The sequence below is a fragment of the Ovis canadensis genome, chromosome X, assembly GCF_042477335.2.
Source record: "Ovis canadensis isolate MfBH-ARS-UI-01 breed Bighorn chromosome X, ARS-UI_OviCan_v2, whole genome shotgun sequence".
Taxonomy (NCBI): domain Eukaryota; kingdom Metazoa; phylum Chordata; class Mammalia; order Artiodactyla; family Bovidae; genus Ovis; species Ovis canadensis.
Genome location: NC_091727.1, coordinates 105,894,237 through 105,918,232, shown reverse-complemented (window position 1 = coordinate 105,918,232; position 23,996 = coordinate 105,894,237).

Sequence of the window (23,996 nt, the reverse complement as noted above, 5' to 3'; positions counted from 1 at the left end):
AATTTTATTTATCTTCTCAAAGAACCAGCTTTTGGCTTTGTTGTTTTTGCTATGGTCTCTTTTTTTCTTTTATATTTATTTCTGCCCTAATTTTTAATGTTTCTTTCCTTCTATTAACCCTGGGGTTCTTCATTTCTTCCTTTTCTAGTTGCTTTAGGTGTAGAGTTAGGTTATTTGACTTTATTCTTGTTTCCTGAGGTAAGCCTGTATTGCTATGAACCTTCCCCTTAGCACTGCTTTTACAGTGTCCCACAGGTTTTGGGTTGTTGTGTTTTCATTTTCATTCATTTTTATGCATATTTTGCTTTCTTTTTTTATTTCTTCTGTGATTTGTTGGTTATTCAGCAGTGTGTTGTTCAGCCTCCATATGTTGGGATTTTTAACAGTTTTTCTCCTGTAATTGAGATCTAATCTTGCTGCATTGAGTTCAGAAAGATGCATGGAATGATTTCAGTTTTTTGAATTTACCAAGGCTAGATTTATGCCTCCATTATTCTACTGTTGGTTCCCTCCAGAGTGTTTTTTATCTCATTTATTGCATTATTCATTATATATTGACTCTTTTTAAATTTCTTCTTGGTCCTTGTTAAACCTTTCTTGCATCTTCTCAATGCTTGTCTCCAGGCTATTTATCTGTAACTCCATTTTGTTTTCAAGATTTTGGATCATTTTCACTATCATTATTCAGAATTCTTTATCAGGTAGATTCCCTATCTCTTCCTCTTTGGTTTGGTTTGGTGGGCATTTATCCTGTTCCTTTACCTGCTGAGTATTTCTCTGCCTTTTCATCTTGTTTATATTGCTGTGTTTGGGGTGGCCTTTCTGTATTCTGGCAGTTTGTGGTTCCTCTTTATTGTGGAGGTTCCTTCCTTGGGTGGTGTTGGATGGGTGGCTTGCCATGGTTTCATGGCTAGGGAAGCTGTGTCTGTGTTCTGGTGGGTGGAACTGGATTTTTTCTCTCTGGAGTGCAATGAAGTGTCCAGTGGTGAATTTTGAGATGTCAGTGGGTTTGGTGTGACTTTGGGCAGTCTGTATGTTGAAGCTCAGGGCTATGTTCCTGTGTTGCTAGAGAATCTGCATGGTATGTCTTGCTCTGGAACTTGTTGGCCCTTGGGTGGTGCTTGGTTTCAGTGTTAGGTATGGAGCCTTTTGATGAGCTCCTATCAATTAATGTTCCCTGGAGTCAGGAGTTCTCTGGTGTTCTCAGGTTTTAGATTAAGCCTCCTGCCTCTGGTTTTCAGTCTTATTCTTACAGTAGCCTCAAAACTTCTCCATCTATAGAGCACTGATGATAAAACATCTAGGTTAATGATGAAAAGCTTCTCCACAGTGAGGGACTCCTGGGGAGGTTCATAGAGTTATATGGAGAAGAGAAGAGGGAGGAGGGAGATAGAGGTCATCAAGAGGAGAAGAGGGTGAATCAAAAGGGGAGACAGCAAGCTAGCCAGTAATCACTTCCCTATGTGCTTTCCACAGTTTGGACCCCTCAGAGATATTCACGGAGATACACAGAGAAGAGAAGAGGGAGGAAGGAGATAGAGGTGGCCAGGAGGATAAAAGGCGGAATCAAAAGGAGAGAGACAGATCCAGCCAGTAATCTGTTCCCTAAGTGTACTCCACAGCCCGGAACACACAAAGAGATTCACAGAGTTGGGTAGAGAAGAGATGGGGGAGGGAGGAGATAGAGGTGACCTGGTGGGGAAAAAGGAGAGTCAAAAGGGATAGAGAGCAATCAAGCCAGTTATCTCACTCCCAAGTAAAAATTGGTACTGAAGACTGTGTTCTCAAAATTGATAACAAATACCAAAAAGCAAAAATTAAAAATCTAGAGTAGAGGTTAGATTCTCAAAAACGTAATATTAAACAAACAAAACAAAGTCACAAAAATTATAAAATATATTAAGTTTGCTTTAAAAGTAGGGTCTTTTTTGGCAAGGTTATCAGTGCAGTTCAGTCACTCAGTTGTGTCCGACTCTTTGCAACCCCATGAATCGCAGCACACCAGGCCTCCCTGTCCATCACCAACTCCTGGAGTTCACTCAGACTCACGTCCATCAAGTCGGTGATGCCATCCAGCCATCTCATCCTCTGTTGTCCCCTTCTCCTCCTGCCCCCAATCCCTCCCAGCATCAGAGTCTTTTCCAATGAGTCAACTCCTCACACGAAGTGGCCAAAGTACTGGAGTTTCAACTTCAGCATCATTCCTTCCATAGAAATCCCAGGGCTGATCTCCTTCAGAATGGACTCATTGGATCTCCTAGCAGTCCAAGGGACCCTCAAGAGTCTTGTCCAACACCACAGTTCAAAAGCATCAATTCTTCGGCGCTTAGCTTTCTTCACAGTCCAACTCTCACATCCATATATGACTATTGGAAAAACCATAGCCTTGACTAGACAGACCTTTGTGGGCAAAGTAATGTCTCTGTTTTTCAATATGCTATCTAGGTTGGTCATAACTTTCCTTCCAAGGAGTAAGTGTCTTTTAATTTCATGGCTGCAGTCACCATCTGCAGTGATTTTGGAGCCAAAAAAAATGAAGTCTGACACTGTTTCTGCTGTTTCCCCATCTATTTCCCATGGAGTGATGAGACTGGATGCCATGATCTTGGTTTTCTGAATGTGGAGTTTTAAGCCAACTTTTTCACTCTCCTCTTTCACTTTCATCAAGAGGCTTTTTAGTTCCTCTTCACTTTCTGCCATAAGAGTGGTGTCATCTGCATATCTGAGGTTATTGATATTTCTCCCGGCAATCTTGATTTCAGCTTGTGCTTCTTCCAGCCCAGTGTTTCTCATGATGTGCTCTGCATAGAAGTTAAATAAGCAATACTCCTTTTCCTATTTGGAACCAGTCTGTTGTTCCATGTCCAGTTCTAACTGTTGCTTCCTGACCTGCATATAGGTTTCTCAAGAGGCAGGTCAGGTGCTCTGGTATTTCCATCTCTTTCAGAATTTTCCACAGTTTATTGTGATCCTCACAGTCAAAGGCTTTGGCATAGTCAAGAAAGCAGAAATAGACATTTTTTCTGGCACTCTTTTGCTTTTTCCATGATCCAGCAGATGTTGGCAATTTGATCTCTGGTTCCTCTGCCTTTTCTAAAACCAGCTTAAACATCTGGAAGTTCACAGTTCACATATTGCTGAAGCCTGGCTTGGAGAATTTTGAGCATTACTTTACCAGTGTGTGAGATGAGGTGGCAAGAACACAGAAGAACTGTACAAAAAAAGATCTTCACGACCAAGATAATCATGATGGTGTGATCACTCACCTAGATCCAGGCATCCTGGAATGTGAAGTCAACTGGGCCTTAGAAAGCATCTCTACGAACAAAGTTAGTGGAGGTGATGGAATTCCAGTTGAGGTCTTTCAAATCCTGAAAGATGATGCTGTGAAATTGCTACACTAAATATGCCAGCAAATTTGGAAAACTCAGTAGTGGCCCCAGGACTGGAAAAGTTCAGTTTTCATTCCAATCCCTAAGAAAGGCAATGCCAAAGAATGCTCAAACTACTGCACAGTTGCACTCATCTCACACGCTAGTAAAGTAATGCTCAAAATTCTCCAAGCCAGGCAAGGTAATAGTAGGTTATAAAAATGAGAATTAAAGGAGTGATAAAGGACTCAAATTTTTTTTTAATTTAAAAAATAAAAAAATGATAATAGTAAAACTATATCTAGGACTTTCTCTGAAGCTGTTGCAGACAGTGTGGGGTCAGTTCATTTTCAGATAGTTCCTTGATTAAGCTTATACTTCTCAAGATCTTTGTGGTCAGTGCTAACTACAGGGTTTTAATCTGTTGCACCTGTCACTTCCAAAGCAGTTCCCTCTGTTTAGCTGCTTCTGTTTGCTGGTCTCTTCAGTGTCTAATTTCTGCCCTGACACAAGGGGGCGATGGTGGTCACTTTTTTAGGCTCACTTGTTCACTCGTGCTGTGGGGAGGGAGGAACACTGCAAACAAATATCACTGGCATGTGTGGAGAGTGCTTGCAGTGTTTCAGCCGCAATGGGTTTGCCCCTGCTCACGGTGTGTGTGCTGTCCCTGTCTACACTGCTCAGGCTCTAGGCTGCTCTGCCGGGGAACTGTCTGAGGCAGGCCCTGGGTTGCATGCAATTCCCAGGTCTAAGCCACTGAGGTTCAGGTTCTCAGGTACTCCACAAAGGTGCAGATTCAGTTGGGCCTGTGCTTTGTGCCCTTCCCAGGTCCAAGCAGCTCAGGTGCTCGGCGAGCGCAGTCACCCCCAGTTGGAGGCTGTGTCTTATCACCTCCCCTGTCCCAGTCACTCGGTTTTCTGGGTGTACAATGGGTGCACCTTCTCAGGTGTGCCATGTGTTTCTTCTGGGGAGCTGATCTCTGGCTGCAACCCTCCGTGCGGATGTCAACTGTCCAGAATTGTAAGAAGTCTTGGTTAGCAACGAAGCTTGCTTGCAGTTTGGTAGAGGATGCCTCTCTGGGCCGTAATTGCCCTCTTCCAGTTCTGGCTGCCCCTGCCTGCCTGTCTCTGGTGGGGGATGTGCAGGTCCACAGCCAGCTAGCTCTGCTCAGCACTTTGTTCTGTGAGCAGGCCTGGTGGTGTCTTAGGTTAGGGCTTTTCACGGGATAGTTCTCTCTTTCTCTCTCTCCCTGGCTATCCCACAGTCTGGGTTGCTATCTCAAGTTAGTTCCCTCAGATTGCCCTCAGGGCATTCAGGCCTGGTCCTTACCCTAAGCAATACAGCCCGCGCCTCCCTGTTCAGCCCCTGCTTGCTAGTGGTGGATGCAAGGGTCTGGGCTGCTTCTCCACTGGGAGTTGCCCTTGGGCACGTGATCTGTGGGTTTTAATTAATTAATTATTTATTTTTCCTCCCGGTTCTGCTGCCCGCTGAGATCCCAAGACTTGCCACAGACCCACTGGGGAGAGTGTTTCCTGGCGTTTGGAAATTCTCTCTTTTTTAAGACTCCCTTCCCGGGATGGATCTCTGTCCCTACCTCTTTTGTCTCTCTTTTTATCATTTATATTTTTTCCTATCTCCTTCTGAAGACAATGGGCTGTCTTTCTGGGTGTCTGTGTCCTCTGCCAGCATTCAGAAATTGTTTTGTGGAATTTGCTCAGCATTCAAATGTTCTTTCAATGAATTTGTGGGGGAGAAAGTGGTCACCTCGTCCTATTCCTCTGCCATCTTAGGAGCGCCCCTCCCAATATGTGCCTTTTGGCTTACTTGTTTATACCACTTTATACAAACAGGTGCATACAGGTTGTTTATATAAAACAAAAGAGGGGGAGGGAAGCATAGTATTGCATACTACCTATATGGGAAGGCCATGTAATTTATGGTTAAGTGTATAAGACTTATTAGAGTCTGACAGACCTAAGTTAAGTGATCTCTTAACTGAAAGAGGAGAGTGGGCATAGGTGGCTGACCGACCTACCAATATAGGAGACGTAAGAGATGCAGGTTCGATCCCTGGGTCAGGAAGACCCCCTGGAGAAGGAAATGGCAACCCATTCCATATTCTTGCCTGGGTATTCCCATGGACAGAGGAGCCTGGTAGGCTACAGTCCATAGCATTGCAAAGATTTGGATATGACTGAAGCAACTTAGCACACATCGGTGGCTGGGACTGATAAGAGGACAAGATCTTTGAGCAGAAGTCAAGCAAGTAAGGGGCCAGAGTATTACATGGATTATTTATAATGTAGAAAATATATGCATATAGACTCCACATAGATATTGAAATCTCCAAGAATGATGACATGAGTGGTTGTCAGAAAGACAGTGAATCATGAGCTAAAATCAACAATGAATAAGGCGACTTGAATGGGAGGAGGGTCAGTTCAGTTCAGTTACTCAGTCGTATCTGACTCTTTGTGACTCCATGGACTGCAGCATACCAGGCTTCCCTGTCCATCACCAACTCCTGGAGCTTATTCATACTCATGTCCATACAGTTGGTGATGCCATCCACCCATCTCTTCCTCTGTCATCCCCGTCTCCTCCTGCCTTCAATCTTTCCCAGCATCAGGATCTTTTCAAATGAGTCAGCTCTTCACATCAGGTGGCCAAAGTACTGGAATTTCAGCTTCAACATCAGTCCTTCCAATGAACACTCAGGATTGATCTCCTTTAGGATGGACTGGTTGGATTGCCTTGCAGTCCAAGGGACTCCCACGAGTCTTCTTCAACACCACGGTCCAAAAGCATCAATTTTCAGCACTCAGCTTTCTTTATAGTCCAACTCTCACATCCATACATGACTACTGGAAAAACCATAGCTTTGACTAGATGGACCTTTGTTGACAAAGTAATGTCTCTTCTTTTTAATATGCTATGTAGGTTGGTCATAGTTTTTCTTCCAAGGAGCAAGTGTCTTTTAATTTCATGGCTACAGTCACCATCTGCAGTGATTTTGGAGCCCCCAAAATAAAGCCTGTCACTGTTTCCATTGCTTCCCCATCTATTTGCCATGGAGTGATGAGACTGGATGCCATGATCTTCGTTTTCTGAATGTGGAGTTTTAAGCCAACTTTTTCACTCTCCTCTTTCACTTTCATCAAGAGGCTTTTTAGTTCCTCTTCACTTTCTGCCATAAGGGTGGTGTCATCTGCATATCTGAGGTTATTGATATTTTTCCCGGCAATCTTGATTTCAGCTTGTGCTTCTTCCAGCCCAGTGTTTCTCATTATGTACTCTGCATAGAAGTTAAATAAGCAGGGTGACAATATAGAGCCTTGACGTACTCCTTTTCCTATTTGGAACCAGTCTGTTGTTCCATGTCCAGTTCTAACTGTTGCTTCCTGACCTGCATACAGATTTCTCAGGAGGCAGCTGGTGGTCTGGGATTCCCATCTCTTTAAGAATGTTCCACAGTTTGTTGTGATCCACAAAGTCAGAGGCTTTGGCATAGTCAACAAAGTAGATGTTTTTCTGGAACTCTCTCGCTTTTTCAATGATCCAGCGGATGTTGGCAATATGATCTCTGGTTCCTCTGCCTTTTCTAAAACCAGCTTAACCATCTGGAAGTTCATGGGTGAAGCCTGACTTGGAGAATTTTGAGCATTACTTTGCTAGCATGTGAGATGAATACAATTGTGCGGTAGTTTGAGCATTTTTTGGTATTGCCTTTCTTAGGGATTGAAGTGAAAACTGACCTTTTCCAGTCCTGCAGCCACTGCTAAGTTTTCCAAATTTTCTGGCAGATAACTGCAATAAGGAGGTGTGGTAGGCAATATAGTCTGATAGCAAACTGATTGAAAGGAGCTAGGCCAGGGGGTTTAGGGGGGAAACCACGGACAGAAAGTGCCAAGGTAGAGCAAGGATACATACCCTACCTGTGTGTTCAGTGGTCTGTTGGACATGAGAAAAAATGGCCACCACTTGAGAAGACTTTACAGGAAGCAAGATCCACAGAGGCGAGCCAAGTTTTTGATACAGCAGAAAGTTCAAGCGAGGTTTTGAAGAAGTTGAAGGTTTTGGGGATTTTGCAAAGAGCAGGAGAAAAGGGTTTGGGAGTGTGGGGAGGGGTGGTAGATGGAGCCAGATTAGGAAGTGTAGGGATTCATTTCCATGTGAGAAAGAACGTTAGGGATCAGGTATAGTGAACAGACTTGTGGTTGCCAAGGGGGAAGGGGGTGGGGGAGGGATGGATTGGGAGTTGGGATTAGCAGATACAAAGTATTATATATAGGATGGATAAACCACAAGGTCCTATTGTATAACACAGGGCACATTCAATATTGTGTGCTAAGCCATAACAGAGAAGACTATATATATATGTGTGTATTATACATGTATATACATACATATATATTCATGCATATTCATATATACACATATATATGTATGTATATATGTGTATATATGAATATATATGTACACACTTCTTTTTCATATTACATTGTATTATATATACACACACTTTGCTGTACAGCAGAAACTATCACAACCTTGTAAATCAACTATGCTTCAATAGAAGAAATTTTAAAATATTTTAAAAAGAATGTGAGTAATAATGGATGATGTAGGTGGTTAGAACTTTTTGTGGTGATTGATGTGGATAGGCATTTAGAGCATGATATGTCCCTCTGAGCTCTTAGCTAGGGACAAATGGGCAGATTTTAAATGTAGTCTCTTCTTGAGAATGGTCTTATGTAGTGCATAGTGGTTGATAATGGAGAGGATAGGGGGAGGTGGAGTGGTGGTCTCACCAGGAGCATGGAGAACACTTTGATCTTTTCCAGACAGGTGCCAAGTCTGGAGGAGGCTTGTTCTTACCATGAGGGATTGTAACCGTCGGGGTCTCCCTTTTTATCCTGTTTGGCTAATTTCAATGCTTCATTTACTTATTTATTTATTTTATCACTTTAAAATAGCACAGTGATGTTTGCTTTTATAAAAACTATACATGATTATTATAAAATGTTCAAGTAATTGAGGAAAATGAAGCAAAAAAATTCTCCGTAAGTAACCATCATTAACACTAGGTGTACATCATCTCAGACAACTGTATGAATTTTTACATTTGTAATTATTTTACATCTTCTTGGATTTCTTTTAAATAATATGGGATCATTGTTATAAACAATTTGAATACTATAAGTTGACCCTAATCCTCTTGCTTTACAAATGAGGACTTTGAGTCCTAGAGAGAGGAAAAGACCTGTCCAAAGTCAGTTAGATCTAATTGTCAATTAGATCCAGCTCCCTTGGCTCCCCAGTACAATTTTTTCCACTTTTAAACCATATTCGTCTTTTCTTCTCTTACCATCTACATGGCATAATCCCTGCTCTTTCACCATATAGATCTCTGAAGGGCTCCCTTTGTCTTTTGATTGAAACATTTATTCATCTAGTCATTCAGCAAATATTCATTGAATACCTACTATAGGCCAGGCAAAAGTGATAGCTGTTGGGGATGTGGTGGTGAACAAAACAGACAAGGTCTTTGACCTTGTGATGGTTATATTTTACAAAATGCACAGAAAGTTTATGCTTCCCTTCTCAATTTTCTCCAATCAAACAGAGACCTGTAATTATGATTAATTTATATCCCCAGATCCTTCAATGATGATGGGAAAACAAAATGGAAGTTAGTATGATATAAAGAGTGAAAGCTCCTCAATTGTCACCTTTTATCCCAGTCTTAGTGGGTAACCATTAACATATTAATGTACATTTGCTGTGCATATTTTCAGATCTTTTTCTATGCACTTAGAAACAAATGTGTGTATACATATGTGTATGCACGCACACGCACACACACACACACACACACACGCAGATAAGAAGGACCCTTAAAGTTTTTTATTTTAAGCCAGCAGTGGTTCTTAAAGTTCACTAGTTGAGAGTGCATTTCTGTGTTTTCATTTTCTACAAGTAGAACAATGCAGCCGTATGCCAGTCCGTCTCTGGATTTAGTACTTGATGCTTGGAATTTGAGCAGATGCTGAAAGCTATTAATGAAGCCGTTGAAGGGAAGCCCATTCGTGTATGTTGTAGACATAGGCCAAAGTTGAATGTAGTAGCCAACTGAGCAGCTGGCAAGGGGGTAGGAAAATGAAGAACATGCCAACATTGGTTGCAATTTGATGGGCCATGGGAGCCACATCATCTGGTCTGTGTCCCATAATTCCTATAATTTTGGAAATGGAAGCAGTACTTAGAGCCTCATGGTCTTTTAACCTCGATTGTTAAATAAGTGAGTGTTTTGCAAAACAAACAAACAAAAATACCCTGATGTGGTCTGAATAAGACTGATTTGTATCATGCCTAAAATCGAAAAATTCTTTAAGATTTTCAGCTTTTAAATTTCTTAGATGTAAAGAAGAAGCCTCAGTAATGTATGTTTGATTAATATCAGCCAGCTCTTTAAATTATTTACTGTTAACTCACTACTCTTCTTTGCCTAACACCACATGTGCTCTTCTTTCAGTTTAGGCATACTGACCCAGCTGCAGAAGACACAGAGGTGGTCTCTGTCATGCCAACCATCAGATATTTGCCTTCTAATCAGATTTCACAAGAAGCCTCAATGAAGTCGTTATAACCAGACATGAACTAATTAACCTTTTCTAATTTAAAAAGCCTAACAGGTAACGGTCTCTGTGACAGGTGTAAAATTCCATTCCTTCCAGAAAATTACTTGTCCAACAGATGTTCCTTCTGACTGAAAAAGAAATTTCATTTTAAGAAAAGTTTCACCATTTATCGTGAATATTCCACAGGCACAATGTATGACGGCAGGTTTTCCATGTAGCAGTTCATGACCTTGGTATTCTGGTGACTAATATGCTTTGTTCACATACTGATTAGAAATATCCACTTGTTTCCATGCTCCATCAGTGTGCTTGAATCCTAGTGCTTAGAATCTCTGGAAGGCTTATCACGTATCATAGTATCACTTTCTCAGAGAGAAGTAAAGTAGGTTAGTGCATCAAAGACTTGAACTGAAAATAGAGATTGTCTGGGGAAAATAATTCTATTTCTGCTGTCACAGAGAAGAATTAAGAACAAAGAGAAACTATGTTTATACCATAGTACAAATATAAGAAACCTCTGACCCATCACTTGGGTGTGACCTCGGGCTTTATTTTTTAACACAACCTGAAGCAATTTACTGAGTTCTTACCTTTCTCCTCCTACACTGAGCCATACACACATACCGACAACTTCTTCAAGTCGAGTTCAACATGAATGTTGCATGAATTCAAAAGAGACCTCAGGGGAGTTGAAAGGCCAGCCTCAGGGCCCTGAGATAGCCTTTGAGAGGGAGAGAGGCTTTGTGCAGACACTTAATCTCCAGGAGGAGGAGTTGGGAGGATGAGAGCAATGGGAGAAGGGATGGAGTCTATACCACCTTTGAATTGATTGAGATTAAGTTTGAGAGGAAGTTAGTGAAGCAAGTTGCTGATCTTCATGTGTCTGGCTTGCTGAGTGCCAACTGGAGATGACGGGAAGGTGGTGAAGCTGGAGAGGGTATAGTGGTAAAGGCTTCTGAAAACAGCAGCTGAGAAGTGGTCAGGCAGAGCACGCTGGCTGTTTTCATTTGTTTCTCTTTCTTCTCAGTTTCTCTCCTCTCTCTGGCTTGATTTTGTTCTTTCTCCCTCTTCTTCCCAAGGTAAGAGTGCCAAGGATGGGCTTCAGAGAGGCTATGAGCTCAATGAAATTTCGCTGAAGGGAAGGATGGATAGGGCTCTACAGGGCTCTGCATCTGTAGAACCCTCTTCTTTGAAAGTTCCCATTTCCTTGAGTCTACTTTCTCTTAGTTCTTCTATCATTTGTGTTGGCATAAAATGCTAGCAAAGTTTTCTTTATTCACGTTTATTTATTGAACAGAGTTTTACCTTTTATTGTGAAAGCAAGTCAATTGGATTTCTTATATTTCTTTCCCATAAAACCTCACCTATTTAGTGGGGCTCCCTTGGTGGCTCAGTAGTAAAGAATCCACCTGCAATGCTGAGACATAAGAGATGCCAGTTCGATCCCTGGGTCAGGAAGATCCTATGGAGAACGGAATGGCAACCCACTCTAATATTCTTGCCTGGAGAATCACCATCAACAGAGGAGCCTGGTGGGCTACAGTCCATGAGGTCGCACAGAGTTGGACACGATTGAAGGGACTGAGCATGCATGCATGCATTGGGATAGTTACTCTTAATATAAACAAGATTGCCCATCCCTTCTGTGAGTGCTTTGCATTCTGCAGACCTACTGAGAAGTAATATTCAGAGTAAGAACCAGCAGTTATTGAGCTTACTCTGTGCCAGGGACTTAACATTCATTATCTTATTGAATAATAGTACCCACACCACAGAGTCATTATAAAGATTAAATAAGCTCATGCATATGAAGTGTTTAGTGCAATGCCTGATGCATAGCAAGCCATCAATAAAAGTGAGCTATTATTTCTGTTATTGTCACTACTACTACTACTATTGAGTTACTAGGATAAGACACAACCAGCGGCCTTGAAAAAGCAAAGTTCAGGGTCTACTAACCAAAATTCTTGCTAGATTCATCAAGACAGCTAGGAATAGAATAGTTTTCTTGAGAGATATGGCAGAGGAACAATGGTCTGGAAGCAAAGGATAGTCTGCGAACTGCCCCAGTTTCCAGCCCTGGGGATGGGTGTGCCAACTTTTGGAGATGGTTTCTAGCAAGGCTGACTGTTGTAGTGAATAAGATAACATCCTGATTTGAATTTCAGTCCTAGCTGTGTCATCCATTAGTGGTATGATTTTGGGTAAATCACTTAACCATTCAGAGCCCCAGTTTCCTCATCTGCAAAATGGGGGAGCTAGTAGCACTTAGTTCAGAGGGTTGTGTGATAACACAGGTGAGATAATAATATATGTGAGGTAAGCTTATAGTGCCCGCCTCCTAGTAAATGCTGTTCTTATTATCCTTTGCCTTCAAACCACCCTGCTAATTAGGTATGATGACCCCTGTTTTACAATTGAGAAGACTGAGACTCACAGGACTTATTAGCTTGTCCAAGGTACAGTTAGTAAGCACAAGGCTAGAATTTGAACTGAAATTGATCTGCCCCAAAGCCTGTGATCTTTCTACAGCTCCATGATGTTTCCCAGAAGCACTGTTCCCATTCCAGAAATGAGAGGCACACGGTCAGCTATCACCTTAAAATAATAACAGTAGCAAACCCCAAACATGCTCCTTTGCCCTTGAGGTACCCTAGCTACTTATTTCGCTCGCTTTCAACTCTAGGGAAAAGGAGCTGTTTGTTATCTACGTTTTGGTGGAGCAATTTTTTTTTTCTTCTCTAAAGCCTGCTTCCCCTTTTCACTAAATTAGTGTTATTTCCACGAAACAAAGGTGTTTCTGATGTTTCAGCCTTTTCATCTCCTGCTAAACAGCCACTTACTGGCAGTTTTTTATTTTTCAGGTAGATTACTGCTGCCCCAAATACAAGGGCCTCAGATCTAAGGATTTTTCTAGATCCTCAGTATCTTTGTGAGGATGATGCTAGCGCCAGGCTTCTACATAGGGGATTCTAGGTACATTTTCAGAAGATCCACATGCTTTCCTCATCCCCTAAACCATACTGCACTCGCACCTTTGCCTTCAGTGTTTGGCACATGGCATTGCTGGCATCTGATCATCTCTGCAGCTTTGGTGTTGGTACTTTTTTTTTTTTAAATAACATGCCCTTTTAAGGTATCACTCACATATGTCTTGTTTAGTATTGCTAGCATATAGCGTTTCTAATGCCTCACTATTCTTACCCCGTAGAGGGGTGAATAGGAGCACATTTGTCTTGCTGAATCTGGGGAGAGCAAGGATTCAGTAGGATTAATGTCTCAGAGAAATTATTGGAATTGTGAGTGGGAATCATTATTAATTGCATGGCCTGAATTTATTTGACAGAAAATTATTGAAAGTGTATTCTGAAGATGTACTGTGCTGAGATACTGCAGGATTACGAAGACATGGTCTCTGTCCTTACAGAGCATATGGGTTAACTGTGGGTTAAAACAATCTTTCAGGTCTTTGTAGAGTGTGAATTTCTACAAGGAAAACACAGAAAAGGAAAAAAAAATTCTGTGGGGATTCACTGTCTGTACGACCAGATAAAACTTCACAAAGGAAGTGATGTTTGATCTAGCTCTGGCACAAAACAGGCGCTCAAGAAACATTTATTAAATTGTGGTTAGAGAGACATAATGTGAGAAAGGGCATTATAAATGGAGGGGATTGTATGAGCAATGTTGTGCAGTCAAAAATAGTCATGACTATTATAGAAAAAAAAACCACCAAAAGGCACAACCAGTGTTGGTGAGAATGTGGAGAAAAGGGACCACTCGTGCACTGTTGGTGGGAATGCAAAATGGTACAGCCATTGTGGAAAACAGTATGGAGGTTCCTCAGAAAGTTAAAAATAGAACTGCCATATGATCCAGCAAGCTCACCTCTGTGTGTTGATCTAAAAGAATGGTAATCAAGATCTCAAAGAGATATCTGCACCCACATGTTCATTGCAGCATTAGTCACCATAGCCAAGAAATTGAAACAACTTAAATGTCTATTAACAGATAAAGAAAATGTGATACATACATGAATGAAATACTATTCAGTCCTTGAAAAGAAAATTTCACAATGTGACAACATGGATGAACCTTAAAGACATTATGCTGAGTGTAATAAGCCAATCACAGAAGACAAATAGTGCATGATGAGGTATCTAAAGTCATAGAATCAAAGAATGGAAGGGTGGTTGTCAGGGCTCGGGGGAAGGGGAATGGAAAGATGATGGTTAAAGGGTACAAACATTTTTATGCAAGATAAATAAGTCCTGGAGATCTGTACAAGATTGCATCTAGAGTAAAAAACGTGTATGCTGTGTGCTGTCACTTCAGTCATGTCCAACTATCTGTGACCCTACAGAGTATAGCCTGCCAGGCTCCTCTGTCCATAGGATTCTCCAGGATATTGGAGTGGATTGCCATGCCCTCCTCCAAACACACTGTATATACACTTAAAAGTTGTTAAGAGTGTAGATCTCATGTTAAGTGTTCTTATCAAAATAAGATAGGATGGTCACAATGTGTCCTAGAAACAGGAAGTGGTTTAGGCTAGAGTAAAAGATATATGCCAGGGAGGAGTGGGGAGTGAGGGATGGGAAAGAAGATTATGGGCTGAAATGCCAGACTAAGGAATTTGCTCTTTATTCAGTATGCATTATGGAGACACTGAAGATTGAGATGCACCAGAATAATAACATAGATTTATTTCCTTAGATAGCTCTGATGATCAAATTGGTAGCCAATTTTTTTTTTGTCTCCTCCACTCTCTTTTTTAAAATGTATTTTTTAATTGAAGGATAACTGCTTTACAATGTTGTGTTAGTTTCTGCTGTTCGACGACGTGAATCAGCTATATGTATACATATATTCCCTCCCTCTTGAGCCTTTCTCCCATTCCCCCTTTCCGCCCCTCTAAGTCATCAGCCCCAAGCTGAGCTCCCTGTGCTATAAAGCTGCTTCCCACTAGCTAGCTATTTTACACATGGCGGTGTATATATGTCAATGGGTGGCCAATTCTTTTAAACAATTGGAGAAAGGTCAAGTGAATAAGCATGAAGAAAATATCCATTATATTGTTGATTTTGATGCATTCAATACCTCCCTACATAATACTTTTGGTAAAATGGTGGGAGCAAAAGCTGGATCTCAAAGATACACAAGGGTGAGTGTGGCAATGGAGGGAAGATGAATGAGCCTCAGCAACTAGAGGGCCCAGGGGCCTGAAGGGTGGATTCTGGAGGCAGCATCTTTGAAGCCAGAGAGGAAGGGGCCTGTGGAGAGGGAAACTCTGGAAATGTGGGAGAGACTGGCTAATTCATACAAAGAATTCACAGAGGAAGAGGGTTGCGATGGGAATTGGTGGAAGAGTTTTCCTTGGAAAGGAGCATTTTCTTTTTCAGATGTGGGATGAAAGGAAGAGCGCTTGAAAGGAAATATTTTGAGGAAGAGCCATGAGTAAAGGAAAGAGTAACAGAAGTTTGTTCAGGCCTGCATACAGAGCCTACTCTCCTGGCAGAATCCTCAGAACACATTTCTCAAAGCCTGTCCATCATCCAGGCTTCTTTCAAAAGATTTATGGCCTGACTGACTCTCTTCAGCTTCAGTCAGAGACAACTTGGCAGCGGCGGTCGGCTCAGCCCCTCTTGTGGTGCGTTGACACCATTTCTGGTGGGCTTCAAAGACAATATAAATGGCTTTCCCCTGAGAGAAGGCTACACTCGGTGCCTAGGCAGCCTCATCACACAGCCAATTAAACTGCCATCACTTGAAAGGAATGGATGGCAGTTCAAGGTCTGCTTGAGTAGACTTTGCATTTCCACGTTCACGATTATTGCAATCTTACAGTCGAGGCGCCCCCAACCACTGCAAGGGGAAGATGTAAACATGACCTTAGAAACAGTAGATTCTCCCACTTTCTCTAAGGGGAAAGATCTTACTCATTACCTGGTAAGCAGGATCCCTTTAATCTTTCTGAAGAGGAAGGAGTCCAGGCTGTTCTTTACACCGTGGGAAACTCACGCTTTTTGCTCTGCTGCACCACCTGGGGGACACAGGTGTGTCTGTTCCAGCCTCTGGCTGTCTTGGGGATTCTTAAGTGAGGTCCTTGGGTGTTGAGCTCAGTAAGCCAAAGTCTGGGTTTTCCCCATAGAAAGACTACCACCCTCTTGAAAATATATCTTTCAGAAACCAGTTTAGCTGGTTCCATTGAGATGAATGGGGAAACAACCCAATGGAAGGACTGAAGTGGGGGCAGAGGGGTGTGTGACAGTTATATTACTGCATCAGGAGCGGCTACACTGGACTTTTTGCTTTTCACAGGAGAATGTTGACTTACTGAATGCAACACACTTTCCCATCTACTTAACTGTGCTATTTAAATAAATTGCTTTGCTCTTGAGGGACCTTGTACTCTTTGGCTCAGTGATAAGCTGGTAGATTGGAGTCAGAAGGAGCTGTCAATGTAGAATCTAATAGAGTTTCAGTGTGGGAATATTAGGGGTCAGGCACAAGCTCAGATTAGTTATCGCATCTTGTCATTAGATGACATGGATATGACTATAAAGAGTGAATCTGTGTGGAGCATGAAGATGAAAGCGATAAATTGGCTAGAAGTAGGAGCTTTCAGTATGAAAGCAAGTACTTCTATTCAAGATGTGAACACCAAACCACTCTGCGGACTGCTCAGACTTCCAGCTTTGCTCTGACCTCATATCACTTTTTTACTCTTTGAGATCCTGTTAAGTTTGGATTAGTCATTGGTTCTTTTAAAACAAGGTCAGGCCTTCTTCTGTAGTGGCCCCAGCAGACATGAGTTCAGCACTAGCAGAGTCGTTTTAATGCCGATCTAAACAAACTTAATTAGGGAGGCTGTTCTGCTGCCAAAAATCATGAACTGCCTTCCAAAGCCAAACCTAAAGGGCTTGGAGAGTTTTTGTTATTTTGCATCATCTGTACTACTGCTTTCCTTCTTTCTTGCAGGGCAAGGCATACAGGAGCTTATTACTATCGTGACTCCCCCACTGACTGGCTGTGTGACCTTGGTTGAATTATTCCTCTGAACCTTAGTGTCTCCTGTGTAAGATGGAGAAGATCATGGGACTTACCTCTGAGAACTGTTGAGAGTGTTCAGTGAGGTCACGCATTTGGAATCATTGACACAGTGCCTGACACACAGTACGCACTAAGTAGGTTATAGTCTAATGAAAGCAATAACAGTCATTTAAAGCAAATATGCAATGAATTGGGTGTGTGTGTGCTTTGGGGGTTGATTCATTTCGTTTGATCAGATTAAAGGTGTTTTGAAAAGGACAAAAAATTGTGAGGACAGATGAATAAGTAATATATACTCATGTGTCTGTTTTCTTTGTATCTGAGGGTTTCATAATTAATATTTTAAACTAAGTTAAGTGAGAAAGTAAAAGTTACTCAGTTGTGTCCAACTCTTTGCGACCCCATAGACTGTAGCCCACCAGGCTCTTCTATCCATGGGATTCTCTGGGCAAGAATACTGGAGTGGATTGCCCTGCCCCCCTCCAGGGGATCTCCCCCACCCAGGGATTGAACCCAGGTCCCCCGTATTGCAGGCAGACTCTTTACCATCTGAGCCCCCAGGGAAGGTGCCAGGGAAGCCACCAGGCAATTTGCCCTTGCTAGGATTTGCAAAACTCAAGAGAAGTCTGCAAAAAACTTCTGTTTTGTCACCCATAACTTATAATATCACTCTAACTATTGGTAACAATATATATGTTTTTAAAATATATCAAGTGATGGGACCTAGGGGTCCATACTTTGTGTTAGCTGAGCTATGCAGCATCTCATTGCTCTCTGATCCATCATTTTTTTAGTGGGCACATGAGAAGAACTGGCACTTGCACATCCTGTCCAAATTCAGTCTCTTGGGCCTCCATCCTTAGAGGCTGAGGCTCAGAAGGATTGGAATGGGGCCCAGGAATCAGAAGCACCACGGGTGGTTGAGATGCCAGGTTCCAGAAGTCAGACTTTGGAAACCATGGGCAAGTGGGTTCTCTTCTTTCCCTACCTCCCATGGCACCCCTGGCCATTCCATGCTGCCATCTGAGATCCTCTTGTATTCTTTAATTTGCATGACTTTAGAATTCCATTTCACCGCTCGGGTCTCCTGTAGAGTAGACATGAGTCCTTGAGCGAGGTTTGCCCTCTTCTCCTGATATGAGCTCCCTCCTCCACCCCACATCATTACCATAATCGTCTCCCGACTTCTGATTAGATATAAACATGACACTAGCAATCATGTTTCATCTTCAACTTGTAATTGGATGCAATATGGTGATTATGCATCCTGATCGAAGGTCATTTCCATAGGATAATAAGTGCTCACAATAACAGTCTCCTTGGGATGTTTTTGCTTTTGCCTTATAGCTGCATGTCCTATTTCAACTTCCCTTCCCGCAAAGGGAGAGCATGACTTCAGCATCTGCTGCTGATTTTGTCTTGATTTTCCCATCTCATTCTCCCTCTCTCTCTCTCTCTCTCTCTCTCTCTCTCACACACACACACACACACACAGACACACACACACGCACACACACACACACAATCTCATTTGGTGCATCTGTTGTTAATTGGCAGATTCTCATGGCTAGTTCTCCTTCTTGGGCCCACTCCTTCCTCCGATAATCCCTCTAATCCTCGTGGTCACTTAGAATAGGATTGATAAAAATGATCTGTGAATCACTTCAATAGAAGATGGGTTTGTTTTCCTGTGTTAGTACATAGCATCTCTTTCCCTTCATTTTGTCCTTCTCATTGTCTCTTCTACAGAGAAGAATTAACAGAATCAGGTCCGTGATGTTCCTCTCTCTTTTTGTCTCTCCCTCTCACCCCGTCTCTTCTCATCTGTAAATAGGGAATTAGCATGGTACAGTTACAGGGAGACTAGGCTTAGATGTCACATAGTCCAGTTCTGCCATTTATTGTGTGAAGCTGAGCAAATTATCTCACTTCTCTGAACCTAAAGTTCTTTGTCTATAAGAAGAGAATTGTTGCACTTACAGCATTTTGTACTTTGCAGTACTGTTTGCAGGAATAAATTATGCATATGAAAGTACCAGGCTCAGATGAGCTCATGATAAATGCTGGATATTGTTTTAATACCTACCACACAAGGTTTTTTAAAAAATGAGATAATGTGTATAAACAGCTTAGAACAGAGAGCCTAGGTAGTTGTAAAATAATTAATTGCTCCCTTGTCAGTTGATTTTTTGGAAAATAGGATCCAGAATGGAGAGGAAGAAGAAATGTCATTGGATCCCAAACCAAAGATTTAAGGATTCTTCATAGTCAGGGCATGTTGTACTAATGTGATCAAATGGTCAAATGTTTCCACTGTTACCTGACCTAACCAGTGCAATAGACCTCATTTCCCCTTACTTCTTAGAATGCTCTCTGTCTTCCTCACCATGTGGCATAGGCCTTCTTCTGGGAACACTTATATTGTATTCTGCATCACCATCTGTGTGGGCAGATACAAAGGTTATCTTTAGAAATCATTTTAAAATGTATTTATTGAGGTATAGTTGAGTTGCAATGTTGCATTATTTTCAGATGTACAACATAGTGATTAAAAATTTTTATAGATTATACTCCAAAGTTATAAAATATTGGCTCTATTCCCTGTGCTGAACAATATATTCTTGTAGCTTACTTATTTCACACATAGTAGTCCATGCCTCTTAATCCCCTATCCCTATCTTGCCTCTTCCTGCTCCCCTCTTCTCACTGGCAAGCAGCAGTTTGTGCTCTATGAGTCCATTTATTTTAAAATTATATTACCTGTTTTTTTTTATATTTTAAAATTCCACATATAGGTGATAACATACAGTATTTATCTTTCTCTGACATCTCACTAAGCATAATCCTTTTCAAATCCATCAGTGTTGCTGCAAGTGCCAAAATTTCATTCTTTTTTATGGCTGAGTAGTATTCCATTGTAGTAGAAGGCAATGGCACCCCTCTCCAGTACCCTTGCCTGGAAAATCTCATGGACGGAGGAGCCTGGTGGGCTGTAGTCCATGGGGTCGCTAAGAGTCGGACACGACTGAGTGACTTCACTTTCACTTTTCACTTTCATGCATTGGAGAAGGAAATGGCAACCCACTCCAGTGTTCTTGCCTGGAGAATCCCAGGGACGGGGGAGCCTGGTGGGCTGCCATCTCTGGGGTCACATAGAGTCGGACACGACTGAAGCGACTTAGCAGCAGCAGCAGCAGCAGTAGCAGTATTCCATTGTATGGATATACCACTTCTTTAACCATTCATCTGTTGATGGACTCTTAGGTTGCCTCCATATCTTGGCTGTTCTAAATAATTCTAACTTTTAATACTCTTGATGGTGTTTTCCCAAGGCTGTGTTTGTAGTGCTGTGGAGACTTAGATGGTTACTAGTGTGCTGTGAAGACTGTACTGAGGTCAAGGAGATGAAAGAGGGGTTATCTATACTTGACTAAAATAATCAATGATGAGAATTCATATAACTGTACAGAGGGCATTAATAATAGAGTAGTCTGAGGCAGAATGATAACAGCAAGGACTTTGGCATCACCCAGTCTTAGGTTTGAATTCTGCATGATTTTGAAAATATGACCTAAATTTACTGAGTCTCAGATTTCTAAAAAGTACAAAAAAACTCAAAACATAAAACATTCCAAAGGTAAAAAAGAATAAAATAGCAAATGTAAATGCACTCATCACCAAGTTTTAATATATAGAACAATTTTATTTACAAATACAATTGTAGACTCATGTATATCATTCCCCAAGCACATTCCCCTCCCTGCTCTCCAACCCTGCCATTCTCCGGAATCCCACCACACACACACACTAAAAGAAATTAATGCTAAAAAACTCAAAAAGACTCTGACATATAGAAAGGAAAATTACTTCTGAAATGGCAGGGGTTGGTAGAGATTCTCTTATTGAAGAGTTAATTAATATATTAAGCAAAAGATTAGCAAAAGGGTTTTCATAGGGAGGTTATGGATAGCATTTCTACTTTAAAAATGTTCATTGGACTCTGCCAGGGAAATATTAGATTTCTAATAGGCAGCATGGTTTTCTGAACATGAACGGATTAGTTAGTCCCTATAATGAGTTCTCAAATATATGTTACCAAATACACATTGGCTCTATGTGGGTAATGGATAAGTTTCTCTATCAGCTTGATTGGGTCACAATGCCAAGATACTTGGTCAAGCATTCTGGATGTTTCTGTGAAGGCGTTTTTGGATGAGGTTAGCATTTAAATTGGTGGGCCTTGAGTAAAGCAGATTACTCTCCATAATGTGGGTGGGCCTCATCTGATCAGTTGAAGGCCTTATGAAAACAAAGATTTGGCTCCCCTGAAAAAGAAGAAAGTCTGCCTTCAGGCTGCCCTTGTACTAGAGCTGCAACATCAACTCTTTCTGGATCTCCAGCTTTCTAGTTTACCCTGCAGATTTTGGACTTAAACCAAACTTCTGGAATCACTTAAGCCAATTCCTTATAATCTCTCTCTTTCTCTCCCTACACACACACACACACACACACACACACACACACACACACACACACACACACTTTTGATTCTGTTTCTCTGGAGAATCCTGAGTAATGCAGTTGGTTAGGCAGCCCATCTTTTGTTTCCCAAAGGGTAAAATCGTGGTGCTTTCTAATCATCCTATTTATTGGTTCCTGTTTCAAATATATATACACAGCTGTACATGCATTATATATCATGTCACTCCTTAGTGCAAAAACTCTCCATGACTACCTCTGTTTACCAGGTTAAGTAAAAAATGCCTCAGCTTAGCATCCCAAGCTGTCCACAGTTTCCCTGTTCACTATACCTTTATGCTCCTATACTCCAAAGAAACTGTATCAAATACTTATGTTATGTGACTCTTGCTAAACTTGGGTAATATTCATTCTATACCCTGCATATCTTAAACCCAAGTTCAAACATATCCTACCATGTTTCAGATTTTCTTTTAGAAGCTGAAGATTTGTGGGAACAAGATAGATTTGATCCCTTTTCTCATGGAGTTGGAAAGAGGCAGAAAAGGTATCCTGGAAAAAGTGACATTTGGGTTGAGAGCTGGAGCACAGGTAGGAGTTAGACAAAAAAATGGGGGTGCACAAGGAGAGAACATTCTAGGGAGAAGGAGTGGTTTGTATGAACATTCAGAGGCCAAAAAGGGGAGATAGGGCAAGACTTTTTGGGAAATGAAAAGAGCTCATTAAATTGAAAGTTAAATATGAGCATGGAAAGATAAATGATGAAACTGGAGAATTAAATCAGGTCAGATCATAAAGGACTTTGTAAGTTCTACTACTAAGGTTGTAGTGATGAGATGGGCTTTGTTATCATTATCTTCCTTCCACGTGTAAGGAGACTGAGTCTCAGAGGAGGTAAATAATTTGCTCACTAATATTGCTTGTGTTTTTCCTTCTGCTCACAGAGGAGAATTATACTATTTTCCTCTCTTGAAGTTAGATGTGGCCATATGAGCTATGTTGCTTCTAAGTAGAAGCATTTAATCGTTGGTTCTCCACTCTCCAGTGCTATTTTCCTCTGCATTGTCAAACAGGGAAGCACCCATTGATAACAGAAATGCAATACTGAGCCATCAAGTAGAGGACAGCTACCCTAAAAAGTCACCCCGACCAGCAGTGGACTGTTTAGGAGAGAAAGAAACTCATGCTGTTTTAACCTACTGAGATCTTTAAATTGTTTACTATTGCGGCATAACATGACCTACCTTGATTTATATGCCCCAGAAAGTAAAATCAAAGTGTCCCTTAATTTAATGCCTAGTAGTATCTTTGAGGACACAGTGTGAAAAGTGAAGATAAAGTTAATGTGACTGATTTTTAACAACTTTCCAGAATTTACAGTCCTCCAAATTAATGTTCTTGCCTTCAAAGTAGTCACTGTGGGATTATATAATAACTTAAATGATGTTAAAAACAGTTATGAAATTACTTTTACAACTCAGCCTCAAAATTGATTAATTTAGTCATTTACTATGTGCTGGGCACTGGGGAGACAAAGATGAAAAGACATGTTCTTTCCCCTTCAGGAGCTCATAGTGTTGTAGCAGGAAATATGTTCTAAACTGTTCTAAAGTGTTGCAATGCATGGTGGGGCCATAGATGAAGAAATGATCAGTTATACCAGAGAAATTCAGGGAAGGCTTCATAAATTAGAGATGAATAAGTTTTCATTAGATGGATACACTGGGGTGGGGACAAGGCTATTTCAGGAAGAGGGACAATGGGAGCAAAGGCACAAAGGTTTGAAGTAACTCAGCACATTTTGGTAAGTGCAAATGCTTCTGTATATCTGGAGCCTAGTGCAAGAAAGGGATGCTGGAAGGCATGAGTCTGGAGAACAGATAGGGGGCAGATATGGGGGGCCATCCATTGTGCTAGCAAGGATTGTAGCACAGGCAGAGTGGTTCTGAAGCCAGTGGTTCAAAATTCTCTTCTGCAGAAACAAAGAGAATGGCACCAGTGCTGGTTTAGCAGAATATTGATGATGGCTTCCAAATGCATCTAGGTTTCTGAAAAACATTACCTTGATATTTGTCTCCTTAGGTTTCTGATAAGTAAGTACAAGTCTCACTACTTCCTTAATGGCCTCTGTTCTGCTTTCATGTTTTAGTCCTCCCCTTTTTTTGCATTATGTTTAATCTTAAAACCCATTTCAAATTATTCGAGAAGTAGGTATAAATCCCAAATCAGGATATCATAGAAACATTGATGTCTAGAGGTACATGAGGCTTTGGCATTTAACTGAGGGCAACGTGTATGGACATCAGTAGAGCCCACTTGTACAGATGGGACTTTGTCTTCAGGTTCTCCTGAATATTCTCTTGTGCTTAATGTATGTGAGAAGATGAGGTAAGGGAAGCCTTGGAAGTAGAATGGGTGAGCAAAAATTTTACAATGTCTGTTGCTGGTACAT